The 23,682-nt window shown below is 47.3% G+C and overlaps 2 protein-coding genes across 11 annotated transcripts in view; one reads left to right on the top strand and one right to left on the bottom strand.

The window, feature by feature from the left end:
* Positions 1-15,636, top strand: part of LOC139059243 (doublesex- and mab-3-related transcription factor 1-like) — a 220,123-nt gene extending 204,487 nt beyond the window's left edge. For both annotated transcript variants that reach the window (XM_070537394.1, XM_070537395.1), the window contains exon 5: positions 5,872-15,636. The gene's annotated coding sequence lies outside the window, so the exon portion shown is untranslated. The remainder of the gene's footprint in view (positions 1-5,871) is intronic.
* Positions 1-23,682, bottom strand: part of LOC139059245 (uncharacterized) — a 349,734-nt gene that overhangs the window by 325,101 nt on the left and 951 nt on the right. The gene's annotated exons all lie outside the window — the stretch shown is intronic.

The raw sequence follows: 23,682 nt of genomic DNA, 5'->3' as shown, positions 1-23,682 counted from the left end.
ACCCAAGGCATCGTCGGCGTTGCGTATGAACAGGAACCGCACGGCTAGCACGATGAACGGCTCGTCGCAGCTACGAACAGCGGGTGAAATACGCGCTGGCTTTCACCTCCACCTACCAACACCCCCGTGACCTCCCTTTACTCTCTCCCTCTCTGCCCAGCAGTCTGTCCAGCGACGAAGCTTTAGAAACAGTGTTTAGTTTCATCCGCCGCTGGAAGGAACTATATAACACTTTATGTCATGGATTCTGCGAAACAGTTACCCCATGCGCGCCTTCTGGCGGAGCCCGAAGCTGTGTATATACGTGCCGATGCACACTTGTAGAAGAGAGCGGCGGCACCAGTTTCCCTTCTCAGCTGGAAACGTACGAAAAGCGGACGATGAGAAACGAGCGGACTGCTTTTTTTCTTTTTTTAACGAAAGATAAAAAATAGAAGCAGAAGAGCAGTGTACGTGAGAAGGCTGTCACAAGGCGTGAAAGGGAAGACGCTGCTGCCGATGGAAAGCTACAGCCGCTAATGCGCTCATACAACACGTCTCGGACGTCGCACGCTTCTGTGCGATACGAACTGAACCGTATCCCGCTTTTGAACGTACGAAGAAAAAAAAAGAAAAGAAAAAGTGGCAGAAGTTAAAGGTGGCATTAAGAGAAAGTGCGCAATACGCGGGTCGTGCCGAGCAGGATCCGGACCGACGCACTTTTGGGCGCCGTAAACGGACGACGGACACGTACATGCTTTGACCCTTGACACGTACAGTTATATATTTATACACATCCTTTTGGATTAGTAATGTGTTCTTCCTTCCTTTTTTTTTCGTCGGCAGAAGCGGAGATCTGCGGAACCCGAGAATTGTTGAGTGGTATAACATCCGTTTCTCGCCGCCGCGCGCTTGGCGCTTCGCAGCAGGTTTGATTTACTCGTTTCCTCGAAGACGCGCTGCTGTGCCCGCTCCTCTATGGGTAGGCCTCTCGAACGTGCCGACACCTTTTCACTTCACGCAGTTTTCTGCATTAACCTTTGCAGTCCTTCCTATCGGGCTTAACCCGCGAAAATCTGCTGATAGCGCAATACTATTTAGTGTGTGTGCGTTTTCTTTAACGTTTTTCTCTCTGTCCTCTTTCTAACCCCTAATAATAATAATATTTGGGGTTTTACGTGCCGAAGCCACTTTCTGATTATGAGGCACGCCGTAGTGGAGGACTCCGGAAATTTTGACCACCTGGGGTTCTTTAACGTGCACCTAAATCTAAGCACACCGGTGTTTTCGCATTTCGCCCCCATCGAAATGCGGCCGCCGTGGCCGGGATTCGATCCCGCGACCTCGTGCTCAGCAGCCCAACACCATAGCCACTGAGCAACCACGGCGGGTTTTCTAACCCATATCTCCCATCCCCAGTGTAGGGTAGCAAACCGGAGACTGATATCTGGTTAACCTCCCTGCCTTTCCTCTTTATCTTTCTCTATCTCTAAAGTGCCATTCACATTCAGTGAAAGCGAAAGATTTTTAAGAATATATGTATTTTTTTACTGGTTCTTCTACGGCCATTAATATTCTTGGCAACAAACTTAACGAATTGCAGTGTCGTGCTCGCGGCGAGCAGAATGTCGTAGAACAACGCCCGTGTGAATACCGGTGAGATTTTAGTCTGCAAACGCTTCGCTTTGTTCTTCCTCGTGCACGGAAGCCCACATTTTTTTTGTATATTTTTCCTATGTGGATGCGTTACGCGCAGCAGTTATCAGTTTTTCATGCCCTCCACCTATCCGTTTGATCAATACTGCAACGGCGTTATCTGCCTCCTTCAACGTCAGAGAGGATATGAAGGTCGTGTTTGATGTGACGTGCATTATTTCAGGTGGGATATACCCGGCTGCCTGCAGCCGGGGTTGGCAATCCCACCTTAGCGTCTCTTTCGAGAGCACAAAGATGTGTCTGGCCAGCACAGGCACACGAGCCCGGAACAAGAGCGCTAGAGCAACGAAATCGAACATGACTTAAGTGCGCAGGAAAATGCTTCGTAAAGATCTTGTATCAGCAGAGTAAGCGGCACTTCGCGAGTTCATTAAACTCCTTAGATAGTAAACAAAATAAAGGTAATAAAATGATTAATTTTTCTGGAAGAAAGTAAGCGGTGCTTGACTGCGTAGGAACAGAAACCATGCGGTAAGATCAATCAACCGCGACGGTAAGGAAAAAAAAAGAAAAATAATTTTCCCTTTCTCGTGCGTTTCTTGCGCGAGGCGAGTGCTGTTTCTCTCCGCTCTCTTTCTCATACCCATGTCCGCTTTGTCCAATGCAGGGTAGCAAACAGGACGTGCGTCTGGCTGGACTCCCTGCTCTCTCTCTCTATCTCTCTCTCTGTTTTCTATTCTCGCACGCACGTGTGCAGAAGACCACGCCGCCCTCCGCGTTCGGCGCGACCGCACGCCGAGCAATGCGACGCCGAAGAGGCCCCGGTAAATCATGCGCGCAACACAGGCTCGCCTCCCCGCCGGCGTGGTTGCGCCGCCAGGGGAATTACGGCCCGCCGCCCGCCGTCGCGGAGGCGTCTCGACGGCGCTCTTTGATGTGGCCGGCGGCACGCACCCAACATCTAGGGGAGCTCTGTGGGCCGATCCCCCTTCGACTGTTGGCCGTTCTTTCCGTGCTGAAACAGATAGGAATAGATCCCCGCCACCTTCTTTCTGCGTGATGTACCGGAAAGGTTTACTCTGCAGTGGTGGCGCCCTCGCAGCGTTAGTGGAGGACTGCACCCCATGTTTTATTTTGCAACGGCTCTGCGCTGAAAGGTGTCTCTCTTTGTGCTCAGTGCCTCGTAGGAAGTGTGATATCGGCCTTGGCATTGAATGATTCCAGGCTCCCAGCTGCTGACACACGGGAAGGCTGCAACATAGCAGCGAATGTCACTGTGACGCCTCGGCTACGTGTATCTGTGCCCCGTCAGTTCGAGCTCTTGAGTCGCCTTCCACGCGTGACTCGGTCTTCACGTGAGATGAGCGTGGCACCTGACAAGGCTCGGACGCCCGCATCTCTAACGGAAAGGGCTCATTAGCTGGCGGCAGACATCGTAGCCTTGGCTCACGTGTAGCGTTCTACGTCGGCTGCTCAGCAAACGGAAATGTCATGCCGCTACCGATAATACTCGCCTTTGCGACTGAAAGCGTGCTCGAACTTTCTGACAAAAGTTCCGGAATGCCAGCTGCTGCCAATACCAAGGGCCATACAACTTTTAAAAATGCTTTGAACACGCGCTTTGACGATAACCATCTCGGAGATCTCTGCGATTGCTTATTTGCCCAAACCGTACTGCGATTTCCTCCAACGGCGGCTATGAATTCAGGTTGTTTGCTCTGCACAAACCGCTGGTTCGGCTCAATGCACTGCTCTTGGATGGCGTGTCGACTTCTACGCGAGGATCGGGCTTGCCGGGGTTGTGTCCGTAGCGGAGGTTCCTTGCAAGCCAATCGCCACGTGACCCGTTTCTAGGACGGCACTCTTGCACGTGCCTCACACTGCTTCGCCTTTGGAAGAGCGGAGATAAAAGAACGACAACTCTCTCGGACCACGGAATTCTCGGCGCGCCAGCAGTGCCATCAGCCGTCGCCGCCGCCTCAGTCACGTTCTGGTGCCTTTAGTCCCTCGCACAGGTTTCAGCGCATTTGCGTGGCGCAACGTTTATTACTACGAGCGTGCAGCCAGCGGATTCCTCTTTTTCTCCCGTGCCACTCTGCGTTGGCCTCTGCTTCTCGCCCGACCCGCGACGTGGTCCGTGTTGTGCATTGTTCTTCTTTTTTATGAGTGCGGGAGAATGTAATGTTCCCTGGGGCATCCACGGGCCGCGAACGTGGCGTACACCACTGCCTACATGTGTGTAGACGACGGGCCGTGCAGTGCCATTCCCTATTGAACGGCGCGGCACCACAAAGGGGCAACAACGTGGAAAACGCCGCGGCATTTAGCGCAGTAAAAATCGTTTCCCGGGGAATCTCTCCTCGCGGCTCGTCTGTCACGTACCTTCGTCAGAAACTGTGGCGAAGAGAAAAATAAAACAAAATGCCGCAATAACAAAGCAGAGGAGGAGAACACGTGGCACCCTCGAGTAGCTAAAGAATCTCGCTTGTTCTACTTCTGAAAGCGAGGGATGCGAATTGCGCAGGCGGGATGAAATAAAGAGAAAGAAAGAGAGAGAGAGAAGAAAAAGGGACCACGTGGGCGCCTGTAACTGTCTCTGGCTTCTTTCTGTTTCTACCCAGGAGTTAACGTGCGGGCCTTTTGTATTCGTTTAGCGTTCGCTTCGGAGAAATACGAGGTGGCGCGCGCGTTAATAAACAGCCCGCGAAGAACAGATCGAACACGCATTCCCCGCTAAGTAGTCGTAAAAGCACAATAGGCGACTCCCAAGAGAAACAAAAGCAAACTGCTGGCCAACTGCAGCTCGGGCAACTTTGCCCTCTTAATTTCCGTCGTTCGTGGCGTGCCGTAAAGCGTTCGGGGCTCCCGCAAAAGTTTGCCGAGCGCATGAAGTGTTGCAGGCACTAGAAACGAGCTCGCATCGAGGCACGAGCTCTCCGTGTATTCTGCCCCTTTTGAGCAAGCTACGCACCGCGCCATCTAGAAATTCGGCGACGCAATAATGACAACAGCGGTCTGCGATAGTTGACTCGCACACACTTGCTGGCCGTTCCTGCTCCAGAATGTCACTTGGCGGTGACTGCGAAAACAACATGAAAAGCAATCAAACGTAACAAGCACCTTCCTTTTGTCCGTGTATTGTGTTGCGCTGTAAGAATCCTAACCAGCTTGCCCAACTCGCCGTCTTGATGCAGTAAAAAGCACTGTTGTGAACAAACAGTTCGGGGCCAAATTCAACAAAACGTTTAGCACGTGCGGGCTGCTCGCTGCCTGGATGCCTCGGCCATTATGTCGGTTATCGCCCGCGATTTGTACAGACGCTGTTGGAACACCGTCCTGACCGACGGAAGGCAGTGAAGACACATTTGCGCTTTCCGAAGATGACTGGCCTGTATACGAGCATTTTTGAGTGCATGGTGCTGTCCGCGCACATGCACACATTCAATGCCTTCCTTTCTCTCTCCCTCTTCTTTTTATTCCCTTGTTGCTCTTCCCCATTGTAGCGTACCCAACCAGGGGCGGCTTGCACGAACATTTGATAACGAAAATAATAACGAATTTAAGAACGCGTTCTTGTGCGGACTAGGCGTTATCTATGGAACATTTAAGAACGCGTTCTCAAATTAGTTATTATTTTCGTTATTAAATGTTCGTGCAAGGCGTTCCGGATCCTTTTCTGTTTAACATTCATGCCTTCTCCATTCATCTATCTATACGGCATTTGTCTTTACGAATTGCCCTGACGTGCGAATAGCTCCGCGAATGTGGGCATAGGGCTCATATTCACGTTAAAATAGACAAAGGATGCAAGTCGCTATAGGTTAACCGGAGAGAAAATAAATAAAAATGAGGGCAGGGAGGTTTTAATCAGAATTGGGCAGAAGACTTGCGTATGTAAAACCTTTCTATGGCGCACGATGCCCATAGCTTTTACAAAGGTTATAAAACGTCAGAGTGATAATACTCTGAACAAAGCAAGAGCGCCGGTTTTGCAACGTCAGTTAAGTACTGACTTGGCTAGGTACCGCAATACATAGTATTGCTAACATTCTGGCTGGTGAGTAAAGCAAGTGGGTCTCAAGTTGCCTCTTTCATATGCATACATGCAGACATCATGCAGCAAGCTGTCTATAACAAAACCATTTCAACAGTTCTCGTAAATATTGTTCTTAACGTGAAATATTGTATTTCATTCTCACTCCAGCAAGCTTTCTCTCTCTTTTCTCTTTGTTTCAGGCGGTGCTTGGACGGACGCCGCGCCTTGGGCGCGCTGAGAAAATCACTTTCACAATTCACTCGGGTGGGTAACGCCGCAGCTGCTAAAGATATATAATAAATTAATTAATTATGATTAATTACTCGCGGATAAGCATAACGTCAAACTAAGCGTCTCACCGAAACTGCTCACGCACGAGAACGACAAGCACTTCAGCCGCCTTCGAGCGCCACCTCCAGGGTCCGCCAGGGGGCCTGACTGAATCTGCTCCTTCTTCGACCTCGGGCAGCTTTGCAGCGCCAAGGCCATTTGGTCGACAACGTATCAAGACTTCGTACTCAACAGTGTCCGCGATGAATGAACTGATTTAGAGAGAGAGTTCTAGGAACAATTTTTTGTCTCCATTGTCACCTCCCAGTTTCGGTGCGGTTATGCATGTAGTAACTGTACATGTACAAACGCAGAGATACATACATGTGATTTATAGTGTTCCTGTTTTGCAGACCTCGTGCGCCGCTAACGGCGCCGAGAAACGCCCGCCCTCGAAGAGCTTAAGTTCGTTCACTAGCGTGTTGTTCGTTTGTTTCTCTGTTCCGTATCGCCTACGTGTGCATTTGCATTCTGTTCTATTCCAATTGTGTGTGTGGTGTACGTGTGCATGGTTGAGATAGAGAAAGAGAGCTGGAGAACGGGTCGCGCATGCGCATGCGCTCACCAGCGCTACGCGTGAGACGCCTGAACGCCCGGGTACCAGGGGGCAATGAACAAGCTGAACGAATGGACTAGCATCAGCTGTGCAACCTAGTACTTAGTAATGCTGTGCGCACAGCAAAAAAAGAAAAAAAAAGGGTGGGGGGGCAAAACGAACACCTGTCCGGTGTAGTTGCTGCCTACAGTCACAGCTGTACGGCCGACAGCGAAACGTCAGTTTTGCATCAAAGAAATATCGAAGTCGAGGAAAACGCATTCCCTCTGACATTGGCGGTGGCTGGATTCGTTTTCGAGAAGCCAGATCTTTCCTTTTATTTTATTTTTGAATGCCGGCATACCGCCGGCATAATGCCGGCATACCGCCAGCAAACTCAAAAAAAAAAAAGTTGTATTGCAACAACGTTTAGACAGCGCGTACTGAACAGCTTGTGCCATAAATTTTTATTTTCTAGTTATTGAATACACAGTAGAACCGCGAATCGCTCGTTATTTTACCCTGTCACAAGAGTGCCAAGCTTGTGCGTTGAGCTAGTTTGTTTACTTAAATGGTGAAATATTAAGATTCCTTCCCCGCTACACACCGTAAACGTGCTTCCCACTCAAGGGCTCGTGCCCTTGTAGTAATGTAATCAGATATTCGACAGTGATTGATTCCATAAGATGCAATTAAATACTGAGAGGTGAGAAAAAAATTGAATTTGGCATAAAAAAGGCATGACACTGTCACGAAGTGGGGTTCTGCCGGCGTGGTTTGTCTAATTCATTTGATCATCTTTATGTTTTTCGTTCTCTTCTTCTTGGCAGAATCTTCACAATAAAATAACAATTTCTATCTACTGCCTACGTTAGTAATTTACACTGACGTCGCAGCGAAATTCAAACGTTTCATAGTGGCAAGCTTAAGATGCAAGAACTTAACGAGCCCACGTCTTCAATTGGGAAGTTAGGATAGCTTCTAGTTCAGTCATTTTACCAATAAGAGAACATAGGCTTTCGTAGTGTGATGCTTGTTACCGTCGTGTCGCGGTTGCTACTACCGTTCTGAAACGTATATCAATTTTGTATCACACTCGGCGAATTCACACATTGTCCAACGGCATACAACCTCCGTGATTTTTGGGAGCTTAAGTCAAGCCCGCTAGTATTTAGAGCAAATACAGCAGGCAGTGGGAGAGCTGAACAGAACTAGCAGTTGCGTCGCGATCACAATCGAAGATTTGCCGAGCTTAAAGCCGTTAACACTAGGGCAGAAAACGTTGGTCACTCCCAAGCTTCAGTGACAGCTTTATACAATGGTTGCATGAATGTGAAGCGCTTTATTTTTGGAATGTCTGTAAGGAGATGAAGGAAAGAGTGTGTGCTCATGGTATTTTGCTACGATAGGTTTTACGATAGGTTAGTCATGTCTTGCGAAGCGTAAGCAATTAAGTGGACTGCTGTTAGAAGTGTTAATATGTGGACGCACCAAACTATTACACCCTACGATGACCAAAAATATGCCATTTGCGAAGGTGCCGGTGCGCTCAAAGTTCCGTTACGACAGCCGATTCAGTGCGTGTGCGTATAGATATATGTGTGTGTCTTGATAAGATGTCAGACGAGTGTATCTGAGCCAGAGGTGAAGTATTCTAGACCAGGGCACGTTCTAATGAACAAGAGGGGTGGTTCTGCCGTAGCTACGCGAATTGCCTAGTATTTCTCAAAATGCAGTTGCTCTGTATAAAGCCAATGACGCGTTTAAGATGCGGATTGACATTCGATTCTTTTATCACACTAGGGTTATTTCAGTGCTAGACGCCACGGACAAAAATGGAAACATTTCCCACTAAAAAAGCGTAAAGAGTGGCCAGTCGACTAGTAATGTTATTTTCCTTTAACATAATTTACGACAACTCAGATCTTCACATGACAGCAGATCTAATCAAAGACTTTCCATAATGCAGCATATTATATTGACCGCAAATAAGACGGGGACAGAGAGAGAGAACACATAAATAGCACGGGCTCTCTCCCTCTGTCCCCGTCTTATTTGCTGTCAATATGATATGCAGTAAATACCAACTAGGCCAAAGTGAAGTTCTTCTGTTTTCCATAATGCAGTCTAGCAGTGTGGTTGAGTAAGAAGCCTATCAACACTGTTATTTAGCCACGAACTATTTATATTCACAAATAGAGTCACCCGACTTTTTGGCAGGACAAATGTGTAGACTCATGGAGGAACTCGAAAAATCATATTATCGCGCTTAACAAAGGATTAGTGCGTGTCGTGTTTTGAAAAACGTGAAACCAGAAGTGCAATTTTGATGATGGTGGTTGCAATTGCACACCCCTTCTGTGTGCGCATGCCAGTCTGATGTACAAAGTCTTTACATTGTATTATTGTTTTTTTTAACGTGCTTCATCGCTTCCTAATAATTTAAGTGTTCTGTTTTCATTCTCATGTTGAAAACAGAATGTCTTAATTCCTTCTAGTTTCTCTCGCTTTTGAAACTTTCTTTATAATTCAAACTACAATATGTAATCATATTTGCTTTGTAATCGGCATTTGAAATTGAAATATCAAGGATTCATTCACAATTCATGTGCTTTCGTTATAGTGCCCATTGCAGCAAGAGCATTGCCGTGGTCACGTTGTCAAAGTATGTCGATACAAGCAATTAAAACACACAATAAATTCAAAGCAAACATTTATATCGTGGGCAGGGCAGTGGAACCGATATAACGAGATAACCGCATTTGACGAAGGACCCGTTGCGGCATTTCCCCGAAATTCCGGTAATCTTCTAATCTCGGGCAAATTGAATTGCGGAATCTGCAATCGCTTCATCATGGACGCATGTGCACACAGAAGGCGGATGCAGTCATGAGCTGTGATAGACGTGCCGCAGATAGGAGAGGGCTTGCGTCATCAGATGACGGAAGACCTCTTTCTGTCCGGTGCATAAAGTATTCGAGGTTTAGCCGTGAGGAGCGAAGTCAAGTGCATTCAGAACACCGGAAGACGACGGCCCAAACGCGCAAGTCTTCAATCATTGCCTATGCAGGAGTATAGTGGGGCGCCGCTATAGAGGTTTACAGAAAACAAGTGCCGGTCGTAAGAAAACGTTAAACAAGCCTGTCTTCAAGTAAGTGCTAAGAAAGTTGTGCGCAATCTATCTGCTTTCGTGTTATTACTTTTCTGCTAAGTCCGGTGCGTACTGAATTCTGAAAGAGCGCAAGATATTACGTCATGTTGATCAAAACCTAGCAATACCTTTTAGCATTGCCTTGGAGGCAAGTCTGATCCACAGCAGTGAACAAAACCATACGATACCTTGGTTCAGTATATCTCACTGGCTTTTCAAACCTTGAATGCGTGCATAAGAACACGAAAGCGGAAGCCGAAAGTTAATGAAAGCAGGCAGAATATGCAGTCGACGTCTCAGAATCTCAGAAGCAGCCGAACATTACCGCAGCCTGAGCAGATAGCCTGGAGTTTAGATCTGCAGTTTGGACTATAGCATGTAACACCACCACAGTGCTGTACTGTCTTACTGATTCCAGGCAAACGCTATGCGGGTATACAACTCTTTCGTGGAAATCATGCTCCGTAGATTTTTGACGCCGGCTGTACGTTCTGGCTGTATAGTTGTTCATTATGGACAGCGCTACACAAAAGAAAGTAACCGGTTCTCCGCTAGACGTTGTCTCATATATCTTTCTGCGAAAAAAAAAAAGAAAAGAGAAACATAGCTTTCTGTTCACTGCTGTGCTGTTCGTTTTCTTGCGACCGAGCCCCGGTGACTGTGATACGATGATAGTAGTAATTGTGGTCGAGGAGTGAAAGCTACGCAAGCACATAATAGTCTTGGAGAGCGAACCATACACAGAAAGGAGCTATGCACTTTTCTTTTTCTGTCGAGCTGGTATCTGACCGCGGCGCGTGTGATATAGACGAGACTTTTGTACAGGATCTTTATTCGCGGGGAGACCGTTCGGGAGTGTCCCTTGGCTTCGGGCAAAGCCGCACGGAGTATACGCGAAGCGCGCGCAGTGCAAGAGTTGGGACCCTTTGCGGCGAGGCAACGCGAATTGCACACAGAACACAAATGTACCGCGGTGACGAGGTCAACCAGTGGCTTCCAAAGCTATGTGCGCGTTACCGCGATGTACTTCCTGTAGTTACGTCCGCTTAGCCGCATTTACTAGAACACTGGTCAGCGTCGCGTCTTGAGACGCTGTACTACACGTCGCGGAGAACGTGCGAAGGCACTCCGACGAGGTCGACCGAGCCGTTGGCATTTTGTACAGCTGTGGAATGGACCATTTAACCCAGAGGTTTCTGCTTTCGTTTGTCTGGAATGCATAGGATTTGTGTGCGCGACGACATTTTGGTACCGTGTGCATGTGTGTAGAGGGAAGCGTATGTGTGGTACGAGTCGTGAATTATTTTTCAGTTTTTCCCGCCGCGGCTGCCTACTCTCTTCTTGTTCGAGTGTGCTTGAGCGCATGTTGATAATGTGCACGTTATCGCAGCCACTGGCATTTCTTTTTCATAAATAGCTGTTAACGACGTGGTCGAGTATCATAAATACAACTTAGACGAAGGAGTTCTGTGAATCCAGTGGGCTGGTGGGGCAATCTCGTCCTGGCAAAAGCACCATGTATGGACATAATTGTCTATATATGACAGCAACGTGATAACTAAACTGTTGCTTCTGCGAATGGATAATGGTAGCTTTAGGCTGGAGCCAGGGTAATCACTCCTGAGATGGCTTCAAAACAGTCTTCATTCTCCCTTACCCGAGGCTCCCTTTTTTGTTATTTGTTTTCTATAGGGAAAGTTGAGAAATGACGACTAAACGTTCGTGCGTCTTCGGAAGCGCTGTTTTGGAGCATCTCAAGCAAAGACCTGTATTTTCATTTTTCTTGTATAATGATGTATGGCGCAAAGAGTTGACATTCACAAAAAAATATAAAGAAATGTAAAATGGTGTGCCCATTTGTTTACACCCATTCTGTACATGATGTACACACTTGCGTATGCTCATTGTGATCGTTATGTCGTCTGTCAAAACAGGGTTATATACAGTACGTAAAAAAATAACAACAATGTCCACTTTTGTTTCTTTTCTTTTTGAGTCGAGAGTGTGAATGGCTAGTCCACTAACTATGCTCTCTTTGTTAAATTTAAGATTTCAATAGATGTTCCAGTGAAACCGTCTTGTCAAAACGAGCCGAGTCAAGGAAGGCTCGGCGTATCATGGCCACGAGACCGTGGCACCTTGCATATCACTGTAAAGTTGTAAAGTGCATTTCGAGGTCTATATGAGACATCGTGTGTCATGCACCATGCTTGCAGAGTTTATAAAGTCAAGTGTTATGTGTGCTTGCGTGAACGTGAAGCTTCCATGTCACCTGCCTGCCCATTGCAACATATGCTACCGAACCAACCAGAAAAAAAAAAGAAAGAAAGCTTTGCTGTGTCGTGAAGCCGCTGCTCTCCAGCGATTCTTTTCCTTCTTACCATCGTTATTCTGCCGCCTGCTACACTGGCGCCGCACGATGACTGCCAGCCGAACGCTTTGACATTATCTTGTAGCAAAAACGCACATTCACGTGATAATTTATACCTGGGATCAACCTTCAAGCCGCTACAGATGTACAGAGCGTATTAATGTTGTGCTCGAGTGTTGCGCTGCAGAGCGAAATGTGTTGTCAGCAAGTAGGTTCAAACTACGCTGGTCATGCTTACGTAGGTCGCGTGCGCATGTTACGCCGCCACTGATGACAAACGTTACGTATTAGCTTGACGTACAAGTGTTACACTGACCATGTCAATGTGATGTCGAGACGCTAACGGGAAGAGCAGGGCTAGTGGCAACATCTTGTGGCGCTGTTTTCAGTTAGACTGCTTTCCAGCAGCGTTCTCGGTTCGACTTAGAGAAATAGTCTCACCTTGCGGAACTGTTATCGCTTGGAAAAGTGTGAACATGTCCTTTCGAAGGTCACGTCAATGCTGAAATACTTACATCATCAAATAGGCCACAACGGATTCGAATGCAAGCTTACGCGCATTGCTCGCAGAATATGTATCCACCAACTCTGCTGTGCTAGGCTACACTACACCTCCGTTGTCAGGGTAATAACGTAACGGTAATGCGATTAACGCCGGTGTGCAATTCTGGTCACCGTGGAATTCCACCATGTTTTTCTTATCTCAGCCAATCAAAGAAGCTGTGACCCAATTTTGAGCCAACCAGAGAAGGCAAAATGACGGAATTCGACAACGTGGCCAACTTAAACAGCGTCCCCTAGTGGCAAAGTTTTGCGACGATGTGTAGGATAAGGCCGTGTTCGAAGTGTATTTGCGCTGTCCTGTTCTCCTTGACAGAAAATAGGCAAAATAAACAGCAGTGGTTGAGTTTTCAATCTAGCAGGTAAGAACTGCAATGTCGCACAGCAGCACAGCGCGACTTTGGTTGCACACAGCGTCACAAGATGTCGCCATTGCATAGCTGGTGTTCCCGGGCACGTCTCAGTATTACTAATACGGTAATGATCGGTAATAGACGTGCATATGGCACCTGTTACCTCTGTCGTGATACGTCCCAAGCACTTACGTCCAAGCATCACTTTTTTCGCTCTGTAGGATACTGTACGAGCGCCCTATATACGCAAGGCTGAGCGACAGGCTCTGTGAAAAACTGCGAGCTCTTTCGTTCGTTATCGAATGATATCTTTATAATCATTGCCACAATCATGTGAAAGTTTTTAATAATCGAATTAATTTAGAGTGGGGTGGGAAGCGGATTCCTGTTCACGGCATAACTGTGTCAGATGACGGAAAATTCTGTGCTGTCAGCTGCCTCATGTCTTACAAGTTAACGCATGCTTCTTTCTAGTTGTTGAGTTCCGCACGTGGACTTGTTAATCAGTTTGTGATCGAGCAGGCAAAATGAGAGCAAAACAACACTTTGCTCCAGTTTGACAACGCATGGCACATTAATGTTATTTTTTCTCTTGTGGTGATGACACTGCCAAAATTATGCATAAGACAGAGGTTCACAGGAAGATGAAGACAAGAGGTAATTTACATTATAGCTATTGCAGAACTAAGGACAGCTGGGCGTAACACATAGCTATTCACGAAACTTAGCACGCCCTCCTTCCATTGGCGACAAGCGAGGCTTTATCGTGGCAACTGAATATAACACGTGAAACACTGTGTAAGCACTTTTTTATATATATAGGGACATCTCGGAACGTTTTGAAGTTGAAAAGTTGCAGCGCCCACAGGTTTGCACGATGGCACGTGCAACATAGAGTTGCGTTCAGGCAAAGGCTCGTCAACGATGTTGTTTTTAACTATTAGAACACGCATCCGTGGTTAATGGGACATTCGTAGTGAGATCACAGCAAGACATCATTTCTCAATCTCACCATTTTCTGTGCTAGGCTTAAATATGTACCATACATAGCTTTGTTGAGCTGGAATTAAGTGCTGTCAGTATATTTCTGTCAGAAGTGTGTGTTTGTGATGCTTTCTTGTATTCCCGTCACTTAAATGAGGGTGCGTACTTGGGTCCCAGTGTCTGAGTTAGCTGCTGCAGTTTGTATCAAAAGAAAAAAAAATATGTTATAGGAAGTAACACACGTGAACTGCTTTGCAGCCAAAACCACGAACCACTGCCCCCGTATACTCAAAGGCGCTTCGATATTGTAACGTTGTTCATGTTTCATGGCCAAAACACGGCTGCTAGTTCACTGCTTTTGAAGGAAAAAAAAAGCAAAAGTTAGTGCTCTAGTTCCACTTCGGACAAACCAGGGTGTTTTTTCAGCTCGAGCTGTGCTCGACGCGGTGTTTTTCCTGCGTTTTCTTGCTTCCACGTTTCGTCCGTGCAACTTCTGCTCTGCCGTCTCCCGAGTGCTGTTGTCGTGCAAAAAAACATGCCTTCCTCCAAGTCGGAACGTCACACTGCTGTCCAATGTCACTCACACTCGTAGCCTTGTAGATTACTCCTTTTTCAGCTCACGCAGACCAAGAGTTTCTATCGTTGTCTTTGCTATAAACATTAGAAGCTCTGTTAATGCGTAGAAATTAGCAAACCGAAAGCCTTTCACATACGAAAGTAGAGCCACACGAAAAAGCACGGTTAGGTATTGTTACGTCAGAAACGATAGCAGCACACCGGCATGCCGAACAATCAGAAAGTTCTAAATAAAATCGGTGCGCAGCCCTTTCATTCAAGCGTGGCTTGCCGGGTGTCTTAAGGCCAAGCTCGCAAATGTGCATTCATGGCAGTAATCTGGCCTATACGTTTGAATAGAGTTTCACTCTGCGCTATTGTGACGTAACCAACTTTCGTCCTGTTGTTAATGCACCGTCAACAGAAAGCCATATGGATCATTTTTGTCCAGATCAGATCTTTGTAAAGTGCGTGTCAAAGCTACGCAAGCCAATGTACACGTTGCAGAAGTATTTGTTCAAGCCGTGTATTGAGCTACCGTGATGGTCATGGCTTTCTATTACTCTGGGGAGCAAAGAAGGCAGCACCAAGTCTATAAATATCGCCCTTGGAAATATTTTTTCATCGACCTTCGGTATCGAATTTCTACGGTTAGCTTGCTGATGTGTGTAGAAAATACCCAATTTGTTGCAAGGCCTGAACTCCAGGAGCGCGGTGGTAGCCCACTGCAAGGTATAGAGTCGGTTCCGCTGACGTGTGGACTAGCTTGCTTACTTTTGAGAGTGGCTCTACAGTTCGTAAGCCGCGCGACCAAGTTCATCATTCGGTGCGTGTACGGCCCACGAGGTAACCGTGTACCCTGATATAGTACGTGACCCCGCATCATAGCCTTTAAAATCTATAAGAACAAAAATAGACACACGAAAATAAAGCTGCACTTTATTTTGACCTGTCCGACAATTCACGACTCTGTATTTTCTACTCCGCCTTTTTCGAGTGCCCGGTGCCTGTGTGTTTTGAACTATTGTATTATAATATCTATTATACCGCTGTTGTGTGACTACATTGTAACATATTATACCGGAGTAAAAGTGGTGTTTCATACACAATAAAAACTGAAAGGTATTGAGTCTTTGTGTCTTTCTTCTGCATTTATATACAGGGTGTCCCGGCTAATTTTAGCCCGAGTTAAAAAATATGCAAATGCCACATAGCAGGACATAACAAAAATAACGTTGTTTGCCATCACTTGGAGATACTCAAACTATAGTTTTCACAACGCCTATTTAGATAATTAGTCTTAAATAATTACCAAATATTATAGCTAGAGAAAAAGTGTGAATGACAAAATTGTAGAGCGACATGAAAAACTCCCGATACAGCTTTCTGTTGCTCAAAACGTGCCACATAAAAGTGTTTTACGAGCCTGAAAGAAGCCCGATAATGCACGCGAAATTGCCGCGCGACTGGCCGCTCGAGGCGCCCTATACCCGTATGCACGGGCTTCTTTCACGCTCGGAAAAGCTTTTATGTATCACGCGTTGGGAAACAGAAAGCTGTATCGGGAGCTTTTCATGTCGCTCTACAATTTTCTCATCGAGACTTTTAATCTAATAATAATATTCGAGAACTTCATCAATGAATTAAAACTAATTATATAATTAGGCGTAATTAAACAATAGCTTGAGTATCACCAAACGATGGCAACCAACACTACTCTTGTTCTGTCCAGCTACGTGGCATTTGCATATTTTTAAACTCTCGCTAATGTTAGCTCGGCCACCCTGTATATACAGTTGCGAGTCAATACGACAGCTTTGGGCTGAAGTGCCACAAATAAATAAGGCTGTAAGAGGCTATACTCCTTCATGCAGGCTGTTTCTTCCAGAGCAGTGCACAAATAAGCAACTTAAATAAATAAATAAATAAATAACAAGCAAATAGCGGCTGTCCCTGCCACGCGAACATTCGCACCGCCTCAGGGACTTCCCTTCGATGTTGGACAACGAAGTTTCCTTCTCGCCTCGATCTTACATGGGCAACTCAACAAATATTGACGGACGCTTTCGCATAGGGTAATGAGGGATGAAGGCGAAAGCCTGCGCGCTACGAGACATTTATAACATTACTGGACATTTTCATTCGAATGCGTTGTACTTGCTATTATTATTCTCTCACCAAAGGTCGTATATACGAGTGTCTTAATTAACTCTGCGTTAATTAACTGTTTCTTAATTTATTTCGCCCTAATTACCACAAAGGGCCGCGCATTCGACTCCCACTAAAGGTCGACGGGGCGCCTCCCACCAGAGGTCGTGGGTTCGAGTGCCTTAATTAACCGTATCTTAATTAACTGCACCTTAATTCACTTCGCCTTAATTAACACCAAAGGTCGCGAGTTCGACTCTCGACCTTCGTGACGTCATTTGGAATTCAACTTGGAGATATGACCGGTTCGCCCATATACCCATGCTGAGTCGTGGGTTCGCGAATGCCTTAGTTAACTTTGCCTTAATTAACACCAAAGGCCGTCGCTTCGACTCCCACCAAAGGTCGTGGGTTCGACTCTCGACCTTCACGATGTCAATTTTTAATCCAAGTTGGAAATATCGCCGGTTCGCCCATATTCTCCAAGTGAGTTCGACTTCCACCAAAGGTCCACGATTCGACTCGCACCAAAGGTCGTGGGGTCCGAATCTCGACCTTCACGATGCCAATTGAAATCCAACTTAGAAATATCGCCGGTTCGCCCATATTCTCCAAATGGGTTCGACTTCCACCAAAGGTTGAGGATTCGACTCGCACCAAAGGTCGTGGGTCCGACTCTCGACCTTCACGATGTCAATTGGAATTGGGCGATATCACTGGTTCGTCCATATTCTCCAAATGGGTTCGACTTCCACCAAAAGTCGTGGGTTCGTCTCACGCCAAAGGTAGTGGGTTCGACTCTCGACCTTCACGATGTCAATTAAAATCCAATTTGGAGATATCACTGGTTCGTTCATATGCTCTTAGTGGGTTCGACTTCCACCAAAAGTCGAGGATTCGACTCACGCCGAAGGTCGTGGGTCCGACCTTCACGACGTCAAGGGCTCGACTCACGCCAAAGGTCGTGGGTTCGACTCGTGACCTTCACGATGTCAATTGGAAGCCAGCTTGGAGACATCACCGGTTCGCCCATATGCTCCATATGAATCCGACTCCCACGAAAGGTCGTGGGTTCCAGGGCCTTAATTATTTATATAGTAATTAATGTTGTCCTAATTAGGTTTACCTGAATTAGCACCACAGGTCCTGCTGACGCTTCTTCGCCTCGGCTTCACGCTTTCTTATAAAGAAATTGATTACCTAATTCGCGCTAATTAACACCACAGGTCGTCACTTCGACTCCCACTAAAGGTTGAGGGTTCGACTCTCGACCTTCACGACGTCAATTGGAATCCAACTTGGAGATATGGCCGATTCGCACATATTCTCCAAATGAGTTCACCAGCATCATCATCAGCAGCCTGGCTACGCCCACTGCAGGGCAAAGGCCTCTCCCATACTTCAACTACCCCGGTCATGTGCTAATCGTAGCGATGTCCCGGCAAACTTCTTAATCTCGTCCGCCCACCTAACTTTCTGCCACCCCCTGCTACGCTTCCCTTCTCTTGGAATCCAGTCCGTAACCCTTAATGACCAAATGGTTTCGACTACCACCAAAGATCGAGGCTTCGATTCGCACCAAAGGTCGAGCGTTCCCGTGCCTTAATTCTATCTTAATTAACTGCGCCTTAATTATCTCTGCCTTAACCAACGCCACAGATCATGCTGACGCTTCTTCTTCGCGTCGTCTTCACGCTTTTTAATAAAGAAATTGATGGCCTAATTAACACCACAGGTCGTGGCTTCGACTCCCACCAAAAGTCGAGGGTTCGACTCCCTATGAATTTTGTTGCCATAACGCCGGGCATCGGATTTTTCGACCTATGAGTCAGCTAAGGCTTTCGCCTTAATTATCAAATCACGCCCACAACAACGTGCCTACATCGCCGTGCACAGGGATGTTCCACGTATGTACTACGCGTACGCCACCATTCATGCAGAGGCGTGACAACATGGAGCGTGCGTGAACGACATTGACCACAAAAGCCACCGCCCAAAGCCTTGCGACACCGAAAGGAGCCTCGTCACTCACAGGCGTCGTTCCAACATAATTGAGTGCAGTAAAATTTAAGCAGTTTGTAACGCGAGCGTAAGCTCTTGTGTTATCTTCATTCAATTCTCTGCACGATGCCTTACATAACAATTGCGAGGCGCTATGGGATCAGACCCGTCATGGCGCATACCCGCCAGTATACGCATCCGATCATCTACAGTCTTTGCCCATGACGATCTAAGATCTTAGATTATCAATGTTTAGATTGGCAATTAAACACGTATTAAGCTTTGACTTGCCGGTGGCAGCCTACAAACATTACAACGACGGCGTGATCAAGACGCGGCAGATCTATATAACTGACCAACCGACAAGGAACGACGTCGTAAATGCGTCGCACCGGAAAGAAAGCAAGGCCCGTCGTTCCAAACGCCTCACCGTCAAGCGTATCGGAGAACAGCAATCGTGCGCTCCGGGCGTCGCCGGCTATCTTCTGCCGCCAAGCCATGCCAGCACGGCGGCGGCGGTTCGCAGGGAAAAATCTGCGCGCTTGACACTAGTAGCGTTGCGAGACGCGCCGTAAATAACAGCTCCGGGGGGGATATCCCCGTTGCCCGTTCGCCATTAGCGCTACTTCATTTTTATAACGTGCTCTCTTCCGCGGTACGCTGATCGAGCGCCGCCGATAAGTCACGCGCCAGTTGAGGTCACGTCCGCGCGGCACACCCGACCACGGCGACGGACGGATGATCGGCGGCGAGGGCGGACCTTGTCGCTGTTGCGCGCCGTCGCAGCAGCCGCGGGACGCGAAAGAGGTTGCTGCAGCATGAGTCACTGCACCAGGAAACAGCTAGCGTGAGTGTGAACGAGGAAGAGGAGGAGGAGACGTGTGGCCGCGACACAAGAGATGAGAGAAAAAAATAATAAAGAAAGGCCGCCCGCTTCTCGACTATCGCTCGCGCTACGCGGGGCGACAGAGCGCAGCGCGCGGTCACACGCGGCTCTGATTTATGGGACGCCCGGCGAAGGGTACAACCAACAGCTGAAACTTCTGCCACGAGGAGGAAGCAACAGTGCCTCCTCCGCTCTGGCTCGGCTCGGCTCGGCTAGGTGAGCGGAAAGGAAAGGCGCGACCGTTGCCGTTCCCACTCGCGCGTCCGGCCGGCCAGCCGAGCCGGCAAATCGGCACGTTCGACAGTGACGAGCTCGATGCCAGCGGAGGAACACAATGAGAGATGCCCCGCCGACAGCACTAGTCCCACGGTGGCCGGGTTTCCTCGACGGTGGTATGTGCCGGCCGGCCTGCCTGGCACCGGATCGCTCGCGTACCACCGCGCCCTCACTCCCCGCTTCTCACCTTGTACCCTACATAGTGAGCAGAAAGGTGTGACGATGTCGCGCCTTCCCCCTCGTTTCTTTCTCTCTCGTCTCGGTCTGGATCGTGTCCAGGTGTACGTATCGTTGACGCGGATAGTATAGAGGCAGAAAGCAACCCCACGAGGATTTAGCAGCACTCTGGTTAGTTCCCTCTCCACCGAGAACTGTTGCGAACGGCTCTCGCCCCACAACGCCCGGTCCCACGTTCGCTTCAGTTTCACTGACGGCAGACGTTTACCGCGCATGGCAATACCAGGCGGCGAAGAACGTGGCGACGTCGCAAAGCCGTTCAAGCGCGAATAGTGTTTGCTGTCTATGCACGTAAGGCTGGCTCTAAACTGTAGGTTGGCCGTGTGCGTTTCCAAGCGTCGCTTCGCAGGTCCTCCTGTTCGCCGACGATTTCCGCGGTCCACTGCTGTCGAAATTTTGAAACAGACACCTGATTTTCTGCAGCAACACTACGTTATCGAACACTGTCATGTGGAACGCGGCTGAAAGTGATTCAGACGTGAGGGGAAGAACCCACTGCGTAGCTGACGTATATACTCGATGCCTTTAGAAAATGTCAAACACGCGCCTACCTTAGCAAACTGAAAACCAGTTGAAGGTTAAAAAAAGATAACGAGAGGAATAATTCTGGAATTTCTAATTAAAGGAAACTAAAGGCAAATACAAAGTCGATATGGACTGTATAAATACCATTCCAGAAAACCCTCAACGACCGTTTTGTGCCAAGAAAATACTTAGTTTACGAGAAAATCGCATCTGAAGGGTCCGAATATCTTTTTCGAAATTCAGATCTCCCGCCACGCAAACGAGGGAGAGGTGACGTTGCACACGCCGTCACCACCCTTTGCGGCCGTCGGTGAGTAAAACGACGTCCGACAGACGGCGGTACCGAGCCAAGGCAGAGCAGTGGATTCGCCGCTGCAGCTGCTTTTTGGTCAAATGACGTAGACCGTCTGGGCATCCCGCGACATCACATGGAAGATTAATTCTCTGCTACTTGAAGTTTGTGCGAGTTCCACGAGCCTGTAGAACCAACGCAGCACTACGAGATAACAAAACTGCTGAAATGCAAAAGCGTGGGCAGCGCAGAGTCGAGCGAAAACGAAACCTTTCGACCGTCCGCGCCATTGTCAAGGGTAACTTCAATGAGTTCCTTTTCCTAAAAATGAAATAGTACTGGACAAGTAGCATTTTATTTCGTCTTATAATACAATACAAGGGTGTTTTATGCAACGAGTGGTTGAGTATTGGCGACAAAATTTGACTGACGAGTGCTGTCGCCATCGGGCAAGTACTAGAATGTTCCAGGGGAGTATCTAATCGTCTCCTGTATTTACCTCAATTTCTGGATTATTAAGGCTCTGTTCGCGATAATATTGACGCCTTAGAGATTCTCGAGCACTAATCTATCAATTTAGCTTGATTTAATATTTGCCTTTAGTGTCTAAATTAGACTCCGTGCTTAGAAGTCACAGGCTCCGCCGACAAGCGGGCTTCTGTGGAGCTATTACATCCTTCGCTGGCAGTGATATATCATGTCACGCACATATCGTACCAGCATGCACCAGGGCTCGTGCATGGTTGTAAGACTTGCGCCTGCATAAGTCTTACATTTGGTTGACGAGCATAGAATCAATGGCGATGTTTTCGATATATTTTCTGTCTTAATTTTTTCAAGGAGAAACACGCTTATAACATCGATGACTGCGGCGTGTGTCATTTTGGTTTGCTTTTACAGAATCTCCAAGGTATTGTGCCGCCATCAGTCTTGTGTCGCATCACATTAACCTGATAGTTTTCAAAAAGATATGAAAAATAAAGGCCTTACGCTCAATTGTTTCTTGTTTCTTAACTGCCATATATGTTCCACCCCAAGATAAATATATTGCGTTTCCGTAAAAGAAAACTGTTTCCAAGCAGCGTCATGGCCGAGTTATGTCAAGATACAGGAACCAAAGTTATCGCTTTCATTCTGGTTCTTTTTCTGCAAGTAATGTAATAAATGTGGCTTCTAAACACTGAGCCCAATTTGATCAAAACTTCCAGAATTATTCCTCTCGTAATTTTTTTTTTTAACCTTCAACCATTTTTGACTTTGTGAAGGCAAGCACGTGCTTGACATTTTATAAAGCATACGCGTGCAAAGGTACTCTCAGGCCGGGGTCGATTTCGTGGCTTTGAATAAACAAGGACTTCACCCGACTTATTTAGGCAAATGCTTCGCTGGAACGCGACGGCTCACATCCGTCTCAAGACTGCCACTCCCTCCGCGCATGACCAAGAAAGTGTCAATGAAAGGCGGCTTCTCCACACTAAGGTTCTTTATGCGGAGAAGTCAGCTTCACTCGTTACAGGCGACCCTTCACTTCGTGCCTTGGCAGCAATGTGCGAGCCGCCCCTAACTTCCGGTTTCATGTTTTCAGCACCCAATTTTACCCAGGGAAACGAAGTATTTTACCTTGCGGGCTGTACCCTATTCTAAATACATATTTTCGATGTAATCATATATATATATATATATATTTCTTGCACCTTGTTTGGGAAGTAACTAGCGCATGTAATGCGGTCTTGCCTTTATTCTCGTAACTTGCCCGGATGTTGTCGTTTGAGTGCCCGGATAACGGCTCCGGCTTTTGGCTCATGGTCACTTCAAGGTCGGCGACAACGGGAGCTAAAAGCGTTCCATGCTTAAAAAGGCAGAACACATTCTCTGATTTCGTTCCGTGCAAGTGAAGCGTTCTTAGTTTTGGGGAACGACGCATTGAAGCACAACACACGGTATGTAACAAATTGCAGGTGTCTATTCACAGATTACAACGTGTCCATGGTTTCGGGTCGTCTCCTTTTTTCTTGTTCCGAAACTGTCTGGATGTTACGAGGGGGCGTCATTAACAACTGAGAAAAAGGGTCTTCTGCGGTATTCTATATATACGTCTGATGACGTAAATTGCCTCTTTCTAATCGGATAGTAGTTCAGAGTACCTTTTGCAAGTTTTTTTCTGCGAAACAAAACTGCGTTTTATATTGCCGAAAGACCACATGCTGACGATTTCCGCACGCTTCGCCTGACTGTTACAATGCGCATGCGTCATCAATCACGCGTGTGAACTGACACATGTAGCGCACAGCCTTTAGTGAGACGCCACAGCCGACTTGGGCTGATTAGATATTTAGGAGTTAAAGGTCAGAAATTGCGCAGGATGTGTGGTGAGCCGTATGTAAGCCGATACAAGACTATGTGACGTCAGTGTGCACTTGCTCAGTCAATAGAGGTCAGAACAAATGTACACCAAGTGCGGGAGTGATGGTAAGAAAGCTTCGTTTTAAAAAGGACACCGTGCGTCAGACAGTCACTTCTGCATCACAATAGGATTAACTGTGGAGCCAAATTAGCTTTCTGGCCACTAAGTTGCTACAGATGAGCAAACCATGTACCTCTTGCGGTCTGTTTGAAAGCACTGCAACGGTATATGTTGCAACTTGCAAGTACCTATGTGGATGAAGAACATTCTCCTGTTAAACGAAAATTGAGCGTTCGGAGCCGTGACATCGCGTGGGATTACTTAACATGCACATGACGTGACCCGCTATATAATATCAGACACGTGGCCTCTCTTAATCACGACACCTCTCCATTTCTGTGT

The sequence above is a fragment of the Dermacentor albipictus genome, chromosome 4, assembly GCF_038994185.2.
Source record: "Dermacentor albipictus isolate Rhodes 1998 colony chromosome 4, USDA_Dalb.pri_finalv2, whole genome shotgun sequence".
In the NCBI taxonomy this organism is placed as follows: domain Eukaryota; kingdom Metazoa; phylum Arthropoda; class Arachnida; order Ixodida; family Ixodidae; genus Dermacentor; species Dermacentor albipictus.
Note: the sequence above shows the minus strand (reverse complement) of the source record. Positions and strands in the feature narration are given on the sequence as shown.